The sequence below is a fragment of the Neofelis nebulosa genome, chromosome 10, assembly GCF_028018385.1.
Source record: "Neofelis nebulosa isolate mNeoNeb1 chromosome 10, mNeoNeb1.pri, whole genome shotgun sequence".
Classification (NCBI taxonomy): Eukaryota; Metazoa; Chordata; class Mammalia; order Carnivora; family Felidae; genus Neofelis; species Neofelis nebulosa.
This window is the reverse complement of record NC_080791.1, coordinates 82,013,007-82,028,480: the sequence shown is the minus strand read 5'-3', so window position 1 is coordinate 82,028,480 and position 15,474 is coordinate 82,013,007. Positions and strand designations below refer to the sequence as shown.

The 15,474-nt window shown below is 39.4% G+C and overlaps 1 protein-coding gene across 4 annotated transcripts in view; it reads left to right on the top strand.

Moving 5' to 3' along the window:
- The window catches only part of CCDC34 (coiled-coil domain containing 34), an 80,132-nt gene that overhangs the window by 26,308 nt on the left and 38,350 nt on the right, over nucleotides 1-15,474 (top strand). The window lies entirely within an intron of this gene.

Here is a 15,474-nt window from a genome sequence, read left to right as displayed (position 1 = left end):
ACATTTGAGCTGGTAAAAAATAAGCAGGAGTTTTCTGGATGGTCACGAGCTGACCATACTCATTAACATGCAGCAAGAAGTATCTGGGAGAGAAGTAGGGGTCAGAGTAAAAAAGGTTCTGTGTATGCTGCACAATTTGGACCTGATCCTAAGGACGTGTGATGTCCTTTTTTACTTCTCCAGTGATCCACTGTAAAAAGATTTTGATACCAAACTTATTTACTATTAAAATCCATTTTTTATTAATTGGAAACTTCAATCAACATATCTGATCACCAGGAGGTTAGTGTTTTTAACCTGAATCCATTTTTCTTGATGTCCGGATACTTGATATTTTATGCATTACAGACGACATTATAACATTTGAAATTTCTGTTGAGGTTTTTAAAATCTGTTTGACTTTTACTACCACTTTGGAAGTGTTCTGAAATATCTAGGTAACCTATAATGTCAACAAATTCATGATCCAAGGGAAAGAACACAGGTATTGTAGACCTAAGTCTGTGAGTCCTGGTTTTATGTCTGTTTACCTGGAAGATGCCTCATTTTTTCAATGTTTAATACCTTATCTAATTTAGAAACTTATGGGGTTATAAAATAATAAGTGGGAGTATGTAAAAATGAAAGTTTCTTTTTGTATGATAATTCTGATAAGATATACCAAAGATATTCTTTGTCTTTAGTGATAATTGATTTATATAATAACTGGCTTCAGTTAAAGATTTACCAACAGTAAGTTAACTGGTCAGTGCTTGGGATGGACTTTCATTTACCCCTATTCTAAAAATAAAAAGGGAATACTGTGTTCATTTCTTTCAAATCGATTCAGTAAATATTTGTTGAATATCTAATATATGCTAGTTAATATTCTAGATGCTGGAGGTTCATCTGTGCATAAGAGAGCCCCTGCATGCTGCCCTCATGGGATCTTATGTGACTGGGATGGGAAACATACTAAGCATGTAAACAAACAGCACTTTATCTGGCTCTAGGTGTTGTAAAGAAAATAAGACAGAATATTGTGATAAATAGTTAACAGGGTAGAGGAGGGAGTCCACTACTTTAGATGGATGGGCTTCTTTGAAGCCTTGCCAAAACCTGGGGAAAGAGATATCCAGTCAAAGGGAACAGCCAGTACAGAGGTCCTAGAGCAAAAATGAATTTGCTATATCTGAAAAAAGGCCAGTGTGGCTAGAGAGGAGCCAGTGATGGGGAAAATAATAGGAGTTAAGGTTGGAGGGTCAGAGTATATATAATCCTGAGTTCACTAGATCAGGTTTTATTCTAATTATATTGAGATGCCTCTGGAAGATTTTAAGAAGGGGATTGATATAATCTGGTTTATACTTTGAGATTACTCTGGCGGCCGTGAAGAAATTGGCTTGTTGGGGACAAAGAATCAAATAAGGGAGACTCATGGGGAGGATTTTGCAGTATCTAGGAAAAGAGCTCATGTAGTTTGGAGTAAGATGGCAGCCGCAGCCTGGTAAGAGGGAGAGATGGATTTGGGTTATACTTTGGTGGTCGGGCAAACAGGACTGCTAACATTTGGATGTCAGGTTGAGGGAAGGAGGAAAAATCAGATATGACTTCTAGTCATATGCCTGATCAGCTGGGTGAATTTCATATTACAGAAATCAGAAGATGTGGTAGGAGCAGGTTCATTGCTGAGATGGGGGAGAGGAGTCCTGACCTAGATCTCTTAGGTTTGCAGTACCAACTTAATAGCCTGGTGAAGATGACAGTTAGATATTTTGTGTCTGATGCTCAGGAGACAGCCAAGATTAGAGAGAAATTTAAGCGACATTAGTTTGTAGGTGGTATTTAAAAGCATAGGGACTGGATCACATTACCTAGGGAGAGTTTAGATAGTAAAAAGAGAGGGCTCAGTATCCCAATATTTAGAAATTGAGCAGCCAGCAAGGATCCTGCAAAGGAGCATTCGGTGATGTCGAAGGAAACCCAGTAGGTGTGATCCAGAAGCAAGGAGTTGTGAGGTCTGTCCAGTGCTGCTTGAGAGATATGGAAAGCTGGAAAGAGCCTTCATAATTGGATGTGGTAAGAAGAAGAAAGGTCATTATTGACCTTGGTATTGAATACTTTCTGCATGCCAACAGCATTCTGTGTGCTTTTACGTGTACTAACTTTTTTAGTCCTCATGACAACCGTATGAGACAGTTGCCTTTATTATCCCCATTTTCTAGCTAAGGAAATTGAGTCATAGAGAAATTATGCTGCTTTTGTACCTAGTGACTCACAGAACAGGGATTGGAACTCAAGAGGTCAAAGTCCAAGCCTAACAACCATATTCTGTTTCCCTCCTATGTAATATGTATGATAAGAAAAACTGGTATGAGGGGCACCTGGGTGGCTCAATCGGTTGAGCGTCTGACTCTTGATTTCCACGCAGGTCACAATCTCATGGTTCATGGGATCCAGTCCTGTTTTGGGCTCCACACTGAGTGTGGAACCCACTTGGGATCCTCTCTCTAACCTCTCTGCTGCTTCTCTGCTCTTGTGCTCTCTCTCTCTCTCTCTCAAAATAAATAAGTAAGTTGAAGAGAGAGTGCAGGTGAGAACATGGAGACTATACGTGAAGACAACTCTTGGGAGAAGTTTTATTGTGGAGAGGAGATAAATGGGATGGGAGCTGGAAGAGGACATAAGGTCAAAGACAGTTTTTGTTTGTTTTGCTTCAAGATGGTTGATAGGAAACATATTTCTGTGCTGATGTTGATAATCAGGGCAAAAGAGGGGACTTGAAGAGTTAGGAGACATCAAGGATGATTGTAGGAATGCTTTACATAGAAGCAAGGAAATTTCCTCCACGTTGACAGGAGAGAGAGAACACATAGTGCATCGGTTCAGATGTAGCTGGATTTAAAACTGGTGGTAGGAGGATGAGAGAGGTAGTTCTTGTCTGGCAGCTTCTGGGTTCTCAAGTGTGAAGGGAAGCAAGTAAAGGGATAGAAATTGTTGCAAGTAGGAGAGAGAAGGGAAAGGTAAGAGAATGAGCATCTTACTGGAGGTGGGGGAGGAATAAATTTACCAGATAAATTAATGGGATTTACTGATGAGCGATGCTATTGCCATTTGATATTTTTGTTCCCAATTGGGACCAATGAGCAGAACTCTGTCATGTTTTACTCCATTTCTGGAGAAAAGTTTAGCTGTTTGGGATTAAGAGCAGAGCTGGGCTTAATTGGGGTTGGACAAAGAGGGCAAGTAAGATGGAGGGAGAACAGAACAAAGCATTTAGAGAGTGTTTTCCGGGAGTGATCAGAGCACTGAAACGTGGCATCTAATAGGGATGATGGCGGATGGTGAGGAAGAGGTTTTCAGCTGGTGAGTGTCTCCAGTGCTCTTGCAGAATGCTAGGTTGGAGGGGCTGGAGGGAAGCTGGAGAGCTAGGAGCATGTTGTCAGATGGTGATGATGACAAGATCAGACTATCACCATGGCAGTGGGTGGCCCAGATGGAGTCTGTCGATGGAATTGAAGAAATTAAGAAACCAACAGGCCAGGATTTGAGTGGGGGGGGGGGGTTATATATGGTTACAATTGTCAAGAATTATGACAGTAATGTTAGAAGATGGTGAGCTGGGTGCTAGAATTTCAGTAACCAGAGTGACTTGGCCATGAGACAGAAAGAGCAATATTGGCTAGTGTGGTCAGCTGACATATCCTTCAGAAGAAATGAGAGTGTTGAAGGGGGTAGGAAGTGAAGCAGTTTGAAAGTGGCAATGGGGATCAGTGCTATCTCCACTAACTCCCAGCCTTGAGGTATACCCTGAAAGTGGGGGGCTGTAAAGGAAGAGCATTTTCAGGAGTCCACTCAGGCATGAAAAGCTTTTAAAACCATGGCAATAGCAGGATGGCTTGGGCCGGGTGGGCAGGGAGTAGAGACTAAAGACAGAGCCACCAGTAATGGTATTATGTAACCAGTTCCTGGAGAGGTGACAGAATCAGATGAGGACAGTGGGATTGAGAGGAGAAATGTGTGAAAAATCTATCGAAAGTAGAACTTGGAAAGGATTGTTTTCAGAGCTAACTGATGTTGACAATATTAGTGGAGAGAGAGAATACAGAAAAGGACACATTCGAAACGGGTTCTCTCTCCTATTAAATTGCTAATGAATAATGAAGGCAGTATATATACATGGCTTCAGAATCAAATCATACTAAAAGGTTTTTGATGGAAAACTGCTTTGCCTCACTTCTCTCTGCCTTCAGGGTCCTGCTCCCTTGGGGACATTTACTTGCATTATTTTTTTTTGCTTTCCTCCCACTATCCTCTGCTCCCTTTTTCTGCCATTTGTTCAGGCAGTTATTAGTGTTCCTGAATCAATGCTCTATTTTTCTTTTTAATTTGTCCCTTCAATCTCCACCCCCTCTCTAGGAAGAGGGACCGAGATTTCTTTGATGTTATCTTCTAATTTTTTTCTTCTAAGTTTTTTTATGGCTACCTCATTTTAGATTCCAAGCATGCTCTTTTTCCTGTTTATTCCTTTCTCATGCTATCCTATACTTATTTTATGGTTGTAATATCTTTTCTTATCTCTAAGGACATTAATTGCATTTTTTGCCTTTCTTAATTGGCTGTGTTTCCTCCAGGTGCCCTTTTTTCCCCTTCATTTTCTCTCTCTCTCTCTCTCTCTCTCTCTCTCTCTCTCTCTCTCTCTCTCTCTTTTTTGGTCCTCAAATGTTTGTTAATCCCTGTCTGACACTTATGTTCATAATATGAATCCCTGTCTGTTCAGACTTAAGAATAGGGCATTAAAAAGCTGAGTGGAAGCTGTGTGGGCACAGGCAGGCTTGTTGATGGTGGATTTTGTTTGTTTTTGAGGAAGCTTCCAAATACTTGGAAGTCTTCTCCTGAGGCTATTCAGTTTCTTAGTGAAGAATCTTCTAATCTTCCTGGGGGATACAAGCCAGCTGCCAGTTTTCCTGAGTAGAGTCTGGGAAGGTGGCTCCACGTATCACCATTCATAATGTAAACTATTATGTCACCGTGTTTCAGCCCAGCCAGTGCAGGAGCTCTGTCTCCCTGGTAGCTGGGGTCTCCATGTGCAATTTCGGTAGGCTGAATCAGTTCCTCTCTCCACCCCCTAGTATATATTTCAGGTTTTAGAGACCTTTAAACAGTAAAAGAGAAAAGGAAGGGAAAAATGCACCTGGAGGAGACAGAGCCAATTTAAAAAGAAGGAAAAAATGCAACTATCATTAGTATTTTTAGAGATGAGGGGGAAAGAAAATGCTACATCCATATTCTCCTAATTCGATTATCTTACCTCCATCCACTTTCTACTTTCTAACAATGCGTTGAAATCTTCAGTTAGCTATTGTGTTCTATTCTCCTTGCCCTTGTGGATTTGTACTTTTTATTTCCCCTTAAATTCCTTTGCCATTTTAGCAGAGGTTGGAGAGGGAAAGGAGAAATTTGCATTTTATTAACCTGCTGCTTAATTGAAATCCTAACTTTAGTTGTGAGCAGATTGACATACGGGTGCTTGTGGAGACACAGGTTTGTTGCCCAGGTGAGGAATTCAATTTAGGGATAGATTTTTAGACTTCCTTGGTTTAACATAATTATTGAAGCTATGGAGATGGGTAACACTTCCCCAGGGGAGTTTGAAGCATGGCCTCCTTTGATTCATTCGACACATATTTGTCAAGTGCCTACCGCATGCTGGCAGGGAGAAGATGCACTAGGCCAGAATGTAGGGAACTGCTAGAAAGATAAGGAAGAAGGAAAGAAGGCACCGGAAGAGCAAACGGAAAGGTGGAAGGGGATGAGAGGAGAGTGCTCCCACTGGAGAGGGAATTTTAGGGAAGGGAGCAGAGACGTTTTGCATAATGTTAAGTGCTACGTAAGAGTTCAGACGGGTGAATGAAGCCTTCTCTTGATTATTCCACTCATACCTATTGACTGTCTAGCACAGTGCTTGATTCTGCGATTAGAGTGGTCAACAAGACTGACCTGGTATGGACCTGTTAGAGCTTCCATTCTAGCCAAGACAGGGCGTTAAACCAGGACCAGGACCTATCTTAAAGCATGAGCTGTGGGGGCACATCAGGAGGAAGCTAACTTTGTGGGGGGATGAGGAAACGCTTCCAAGTAGAAGTGATTAAGCTAGGACCCAGTTTTGAGTACCTGAGTAAGTGAAACTAGCATTTAATTACTTTGGAGGCTGGAGAGGAAGGAATAGGCTTAGAACAGGGATGGTTCCACGGGCAACTTTTTTAGAGACCAAGGATTGGTAATGTGACAGCTTTTGAACACCAAAGAACCTTTCAGATGGCTTGTATACATTAACACACTCTACAAAGTTACAAGGGAAATCTCTAAAATCTTAGTCATTTCTACAGAAAAAATCCTTAATATTCCACAGGAAAGTAAACCTTGAAGTTTGATGGTTAAAAATAGACCATCTGTGGCTTCAGGTTCTGAAGTAATACAGATGGGGCTATTTATTTAAAACATAAATCACTAGTGATCTAATTAGCAATTCAAAGGTTGGCCTCTCACAGACTTGCTTAGTGTCATGTCCAGGACCCAGATGAAGGACAAAGTATGGAGTGGTTTACACTGCACCAGCAAATTACACTTTATGACTTAAACTAAAAACTAATTTTTCTTTATTGAAAAAAGAAAACATGGCAAATAATATTCAAGTGTTTACTGTGCCCATTAGTATTCCAAATTAAATTCATGTGTTGGCTTGACAAAAAATAAAACACACAAAGTTACTTTGCAGTGAATATTTACCTACTGTTGATAATGGCAGTCTGCCTGAGAGAAAAAAATTTTTCAGAAAGGGCAGTGGTATCTTGAAATTCCTTTTAAAATTGGAAGGTGGTAGGAACACTCGAGAAGGGAAAATATTCAATTATCTGTCAATAGGGAGAAAGTTGTACCTTATGTGTGAGAGAAAGAAGTTGGCCAGGAACACTGTGCTTTTCTTTCCCAGAAACCACAGAGCCTCCTCCTTTCCCTTTCTCATTTATGTGCTCTAGGCTGATGGAACTAGCACAGAACTTGGAAAAAAGGGGGAGCCTCTCCCTTCCCACCAGCTTCATGGTCCTGGGAACCACCTGAGAGCCATAGGGAGATGGAAGCAATCTTGGTTTCTCTTTGGTGGCATGGGAGTGGAATGTTTTCAACTTTAGTTTGAATAAATTTACCAAAACTGCCCAGCACTCCCAGTCTATGACTTCCACCTCCCTCAGCCTGGGGCTTTGCTTTGTTGGTGTGGGCTGAGATGCAAAGTGCCCACACAGGTAAATCTATAAGGCAAATCTTAAAAGATGTTTGTCTCTCAGTAAAATAGAGGAAAGTCTCACTAATTTATTTACCTGTCCAGTGAAGACATTAGCCTAGATGATCGTGAGGCCCCTTTCTGCACTGTTTCTGTTATTCTGTGCGGTTCATTTCTGCATTTGTAGGATGAGGACTGCTTATACCTAGTAGGGATGGTGAGGGCAACATCATCTCCTTCTTAGAGTGTGACATAAAAACGACTGACTTCAGGAATGCTTCCTCTGGTCCGTGCCCAGCTTCTGCCAGGAGGCAGCCTGGCTCAGGGGAACAGTAGTCTGGCTGAGTTTGAATATGTGCTCTGCTACCTACACTGTGGGAACTAGACAAGTCTCCACCTCTCCAAGCCTCAGTGTATTCTAAAAAAATTGACTCAATACTTTCTCCAGAAGATAGTTGCAAAGATTAACATACCATGTAAAGGACCCGGCATCATGTGTGACACATAGAAGATGCTTTATTTATCATTTTGTGTCTTTTTTGATGATGGAAGTAGCATTTTATCTCCTGGCAGTAGATTATATGAGGATGCACATTTTCCAACAAGTATCATGACTTGTTAAGGAGAATTACTCATGCTACTGGCATGTTTTCTTCATCGTGATGCCAATTTGTAATCTTTTCATAGAACATTTGGCCATTGAAAGTTGCAGTAGCATTTTCAGATAGGTGTATGCTTTATGGGAGCTTTTAACGTAATGGGTTTCTTTGTTAAGATTGTGCAGAAATCTTCCACATGAATGTGATGAGGGACATTCAGGCATATTTTGGCTTTCAATTTGAAGCTTTGCTAATATGCTTCTTGGAGGCTCATTTAAGTTATCTTTGGCTGAAATTATGGAGAGTTGCTCCCATATTTCATACAAATCAAATAGAAAAATTAACTTAAAAAAAGTTCAAGCTGTGTTGTGTTAGTTTGGATCCTCTGAGCAACAGGCACCAAGACAGGATAAGTCATGCAAGAGATTGGTTGAGTAGTAGCTTGTAAGGGAAATGGGGAGGGAGCCAGAAAAGTCAGGAGAACCATCAGACCATGATGTAGGTCTGATGCATGTGGAGGGGAGAGGGAGGGAAGAAAGGCTACTAGAAAGGGCCTTAGTTGCAGTGAAGTTCTAAGAAAAATTCAGCATGGCCGATGAGGCTCCCAACCCAAGCTGCCCATCAAAGAAGTCCGCATCTTATAGCTATGGATCTGTGCTCAGTCCCTGGATGGGAGCAGCATGTGGGAAGAGTGGTATTGGCTCGAACACAGAGGTGGATTCAGAACACAGCATCTGAAGCCCTTGGTCAATTATGCTTCTGACAGTGAATCTGACAGGTCATTTCCATGGCCTCCAAACTTCCAGGCACTTCCATCACCTGTGTTACAAGGTCTCATGACCTACATAGTTAATGTTTTCCTCAAGTATTAGTGTCACAAAATGATTGAAAAGGAACATGCGATGCCTCACTGAGATACATCTGATGGTATTATCCAGTGCTAGAAACCCAGGCTTCATCAATCCCTGACATCCTTCTTCCACATTCTCAACTCCAGCCAATCAGCAACTGAGTTCTGCTGATTTCACTCCCTAACTCTGTGATTCCCTCCATGTGTCTGCACATTAGAACCATCTGGAGATCTTTAAAAAATTCCAAAGGCCAGGCCACATCCAGATCAATTAAATCACAGCTTTATTTATTTATTTTTTTGAACCTTCCCAAATGACTCCAGACAAATTTGGAAACCAGTTTCTTCAATATTTTCAAATCTGACTTCTCTCCATCCCTACTACCATGGCCCTAGTCCTTTCTCATTTGGATGACTGACCAGCTCCCTCTTTGGTCACTGTGCTTATAATCTTTCCCTCTCATATTTATTCTGTCCACAGAAACCCACTGACCTCCCAGAAATGCAAATCTGATTATGTAACTACTCTGCTTCCAGCTCTCCCACAGCCCCCCCACCCTCACATCTAAAGCATCGCTTCCCAACCCTTTCTTCCCCCTGCCCCCACGGCATCCACCAGCATAACACACATCCTCAGCGAGTCTTATACATGGCGATTTTCAACCCTGGGGGAGGAGCATCTGAATGTTGGAGAAAGACCCACAGCTTGTGCAACTTGCAAAACAATTTTCTCCTCCACCCCCTTTTTCTTCTTTCCCCTCCCTCATTCTGATGTGTGCTCTCCAGCCAAAGGGATTAAACCTTATGTGGAATACAGGACCACCTTTTTTATCTGCCCTATCTCCATGATCTCATCATCTGCCTTGTTACTTTTGCTACTTAGGCGCCCAACTTCTGAAAGTTCCTGGTATAAATGATGTTGTTCCCATCTTTTATGCCTTTTGCTTATTTCTGTTCTTTCTGGAATGCCTCCCCTTTAACCTTTTTCTGTAGTGCTTTCCCTTAAACTAACTTGACATTTTGAAATCAACCATTAAGTCAACCCTGTGGTCACCTCTGCAAAGCCTTCTCTGACTCACTACTCTAGCCAGGTTGGGACCGACACTTCTTTCATTATCAAAGATCCTGTGTACTTGTTTTATTAATTTTGCAATGTTGTACTAGCAATACCTGTTTTAAGGGATCCATATTCACCATTCTCTTTTTCTAGAATTGTAGCTTTTTTCTTTTTAAAAATAATTTTTATTTTTTTAATGCCATTATAATTAATTCACAGTGTTATATTGGTTTCAGGTATACAATACAGTGATTCAGCAATTCTATACATTACTCAGGGATCACCACATAAGTGCACTCTTTTTTTTTTTTTTTTTTTAATTTACATCCAAGTTAGTTAGCATATAGTGCAACAATGATTTCAGGAGTAGATTCCTTAATGTCGCTTACCCATTTAGCCCATCCCTCCACCCACAACCCCTCCAGTAACCCTCTGTTCTCCATGTTTAAGAGTTTCTTATGTTCTGTCCCCCTCCCTGTTCTTATATTATTTTTCCTTCCCTTCCCTTGTGTTCATCTGTTCTGTGTCTTAAAGTCCTCATATGTGTGAAGTCATATGATATTTGTCTTTCTCTGACTAATTTCACTTAGCATAATACCCTCTAGTTCCATCCACATAGTTGCAAACAGCAAGATTTCATTCTTTTTGATTGCTGAGTAATACTCCATTGCATATATATATACCACATCTTCTTTATCCATTCATCCATCGATGGACATTTGGGTTCTTTCCATACTTTGGCTATTGTTGATAGTGCTGCTGTAAACATGGGGGTGCATGTGCCCCCTTTGAAACAGCATAACTGTATCCTTTGGATAAATACCTAGTAGTGAAATTACATGGTCGTAGTGAATTTCTATTTTTAATTTTTTGAGGAACCTCCATACTGTTTTCCAGAGTGGCTGCACCAGTTTTCATTCCCACCAGCAGTGCAAAAGAGATCCTCTTTCTCTGCATCCTTGCCAACATCTGTTGTAGCCTGAGTTGTTAAAGTTAGCCATTCTGATGGGTGTGAGGTGACATCTCATTGTGGTTTTGATTTGTATTTCCCTGATGATGAGTGATGTTGAGCACTCTTTCATGTGTCAGTTGGCCATCTGGATGTATTCTTTGGAGAAGTATCTATTCATGTCTTTTGCCCATTTCTTCACTGGATGATTTGTTTTTTGGGTGTTGAGTTTGAGAAGTTCTTTGTAGATTTTGGATACTAACCCTTTATCCGATATGTCATTTGCAAATATCTTCCCCCATTCTGTCAGTTGCCTTTTAGTTTTGCTGATTGTTTCCTTCGCTGTGCAGAAACTTTTTACCTTGATGAGGTCCCAATAGTTCATTTTTGCTTTTGTTTCCCTTGCCTCTGGAGACTTGTTGAGTAAGAAGTTGCTGCAGCCAAGATCAAAGAGGTTTTTGCCTGCTTTCTCCTCGAGGATTTTGATGGCTTCCTGTCTTACATTGAGGTCTTTCATCCACTTTGAGTTTATTTTTGTGTATTGTGTACAAAAGTGGTACAGGTTCATTCTTCTGCATGTCACTGTCCAGTTTTCCCAGCACCACTTGCTGAAAAGACTGTCTTTATTCCATTAGATATTCTTTCCTCTTTGTCAAAGATTAGTTGCCCATATGTTTGTGGGTCCATTTCTGGGTTCTCTATTCTGTTCCATTGATCTGAGTGTCTGTTCTTGTGCCAGTACCATACTGTCTTAATGATTACAGTTTTGTAATACAACTTGAAGTCCAGGATTGTGATGCCTCCTTTTTTTTTTTTTTTTTTTTTTTTTCAGGATTGCTTTGGCTATTCGGGGTCTTTTCTGGTTCCACACAAATTTTAGGATTGTTTGTTCTAGCTCTGTGAAGAATACTGGTGTTATTTTGATAGGGATCGCGTTGAATATGCAGATTGCTTTGGGTAGTATCAACATTTTAACAGTATTTGTTCTTCCTATCCAGGAGCATGGAATCTTTTTCCATTTCTTTGTGTCTTCTTCAATTTCTTTCATAAGCTTTCTATAGTTTTCAGCATATAGATTTTTCACCTCTTTGATTAGATTTATTCCTAGGTATTTTATAGTTTTGGTGCAATTGTGAATGGGATCAATTCCTTGATTTCTCTTTCTGTCACTTCATTGTTGGTGTATAGGAATGCAACCGATTTCTGTGCGTTGATTTTATATCCTGCAACTTTGCCAAATTCATGAATCAGTTCTAGCAGTTTTTTGGTGGAATCTTTTGGGTTTTCCATATAGAGTATCATGTCATCTGTGAAGAGTGAAACTTTGACCTCCTCCTGGGCTATTTGGATGCCTTTTATTTTTTTGTGTTGTCTGATTGCTGAGGCTAAGATTTCCAATACTATTTTAGATACCAGTGGTGAGAGGAGACATTCCTGTCTTATTCCTGACCTTAGGGGAAAAGCTCTCAGTTTTTCCCCATTGAGGATGATATTAGTGTTGGGTCACTTGTATATGGCTTTTATGATCTCGAGGTATCCTCCTTCTATCCCTACTTTCTTGAGGGTTTTTATCAAGAAAGGATGCTGTATTTTGTCAAATGCTTTCTCTGCATCTATTGGGAGGATCATATGGTTCTTGTCCTTTCTTTTACTGATGTGATGAATCATGTTAATTGTTTTGCAGGTATTGAACCAACGCTGCATCCCAAGTATAAATCCCACTTGGTTGTGATAAATAATTTTTTTAATGTATTGTTGGATCTGGTTGGCTAATATCTTGTTGAGGATTTTTGCATCCATGTTCATCAGGGAAATTGGTCTATAGTTCTCCTTTTTAGTGCGGTATTCATCTGGTTTTGGAATCAAGGTAATGTTAGCTTCATAGAGTTTGGAAGTTTTCCTTCCATTTCTATTTTTTGGAACAGATCCAAGACAATAGGTGTTAATTCTTCCTTAAATGTTGGGTAGAATTCCCCTGGAAAGCCATCTGGCCCTGGACTCTTGTTTTTTGGGAGATTTTTGATAACTAATTCGATTTCTTTACTTAGGTTATAGGTCTGTTCAAATTTTCTATTTCTTCCTGTTTCAGTTTTGATAATGTATATATTTCTAGGAATTTGTCCATTTCTTCCCGATTGCCTATTTTATTGGCATATAATTGTTCATAATGTTCTCTTATTATTGTTTTTATTTCTGCTGTGTTGGTTGTGATCTCTCCTCTTCCATTCTTGATTTTACTTATTTGGGTCCTTTCCTTTTTCTTTTTGATCAAGTGGCTAGTGATTTTTCAATTTTGTTAATTCTTTCAGAGAACCAGCTTCTGGTTTCATTGACATGTTCTACTGGGTTTTTTTTTTTTTTTTTTGGTTTTGATAGCATTAATTTCTGCTCTAATCTTTGTTATTTCCTGTCTTCTGCTGGTTTTGGGTTTTATTTGCTGTTCTTTTTCCAGCTCTTTAATGTGTAAGGTTAGATTGTGTATCTGAGACCTTTCTTCCATCTTTAGGAAGGCCTAGATTGCTATATAATTTCCTCTTATGACTGCCTTTGCTGCGTCCCAGAGGTTTTGGGTTTTGGTGTTAACATTTTCATTGGCTTCCATGTACTTTTTAATTTTCTCTGTAACTTCTTGCCTAGCCCATACATTCTTTAGTAGGATATTCTTTAGTCTGAAAGTATTTGTTACCGTTCCAAATTTTTTCCTGAGGTTGATTTTGAGTTTTATAGCATTGTGGTCTGAAAATATGCATGGTATGATCTCGATCTTTTTGTACTTACTTAGGGCTGATTTGTTTCCCAGCATGTGGTCTATTCTAGAGAATGTTCCATGTGCACTGGAGAAGAATGTATATTCTGCTGCTTTAGGATGAAATGTTCTGAATATATCTGTTAATTCCATCTGGTCCAATGTGTCATTCAAAGCCATTGTTTCTTTGTTGATTTGCCTATTAGATTATCTGTCCATTGCTGTGAGTGGGGTGTTGAAGTCCTCTACTATTATGGTATTATTATCAATGAATTTATGTTTGTGATTAATTGATTTATATATTTGGGTGTTTCACATTTGGAACATAAATATTTACAATTGTTAGGTCTTCTTGGTGGATAGACCCCTTAATTATGATATAATGTCCTTCTTTATCTCTTGATTCAGTCTTTATTTTAAAGTCTAGATTGCCTGATATAAGTATGGCTACTCCGGCTTTCTTTTGTCAACCATTAGCATGATAGATGCTTCCCCATCTCCTTATTTTCAATCTGAAGCTGTCTTTAGGTCTAAAGTCTTTAGGTCTAAAGTGGGTCTTTTGTAAACAGCATATACATGGATCTTGTTTTCTTATTCATTCTGTTACCCTATGTCTTTTGATTGGAGCATTTAGTCCATTGACATTTAGAGTGAGTACTGAAAGATATGAATTTATTGTCATTATGTTGCTTGTAGAGTTAGAGTTTCTGGTGGCGTTCTGTGGTCCTTTCTATTCTTTGTTGCTGTTGCTGTTATGTATGTATGTATGTATGTATGTATTTTCATCTTTTCTCCCCTCAGAGAGTCCCCCTTAAAATTTGTTACAGGGCTGATGTAGTGGTCACGAGCTCCTTTAATTTTTGTTTGTTTGGGAAACACTTAATCTCTCCTGTTTTGAATGACAGCCTAGCTGGATAAAGAATTCTTGGCTGCATATTTTTCTATTTCAGCACATTGAATATATCCTGCCACTCCTTTCTGGACTGCCAAGTTTCTGTGGATAGGTCTGCTGCAAACCTGATCTGTCTTACCTTGTAGGTTAAGGACCTCTTTCCCTTGCTGCTTTGAGGATTCTTTCCTTGCCTGAGTGTTTTGTGAATTTGACTATGATATGCTTTGTTGATGGTCAGTTTTTGTTGAATCTAATGGGAGTCCTCTGTGCTTCCTGGATTTTGATGTTTGTGTCTTTCCCCAGGTTAGGAAAGTTTTCCACTATGATTATTCACATAACCCTTCTACCCTTTTTCTCTCTCTTCATCTTCTGGGACCCTATGATTCTGATGTTGTTCCTTTTTAATGAGTCACTGATTTCTCTAATTCTTAAATCCTGTTCTTTTGCCTTAGTCTCCCTCTTTCTTCCTGCTTCATTATTCTCCATAAGTTTATTCTCTATATCACTGATTCTCTGCTCTGCCTCATCCATCCTTGCCTCCATGGCATCCATTGAGATTGCAACTCAGTTATAGCATTTTTTATTTCATCTGGACTAGCTTTTACTTCTTTTATATCTGCAGAAAGTGATTCTAATCTATTTTCGACTCCAGCTAGTATTCTTATTATCATGATTCTAAATTCTGGTTCAGACATCTTGCTTGTGTCTGTGTTGGTTAAGTCCCTGGCTGTCGCTTCCTCCTGATCTTTCTTTTGAGGTGAATTCCTTTGTTTTGTCATTTTGAAGGGAGAAAAGGAATTAATGAGGTTAAAAAAATTAAAATTAAAGAATTAAAATTAAAAAATTAAAAACAACACACCCACAAAAAAAATCAAGTCAATGATGCTAGATCCTAGGTGTGTTTGGTCTGGGTGTTGAAAGGGGCTTGATAGAGAAAAAAGGGAGGAAAAAAGAAAGAAAAAATCGTTTGAAAATTTGAAAAAATGAATACACTGAAATAGAATATAATGAAATGATAGAAGTAAAATAGAATTTGAAAAAATTTACACAAAAGTAAAAAATATAGTATAAAAAAATGAAAGAAACATATTTTTAATAAACATTGAAGGGGTGCCTGGGTGGC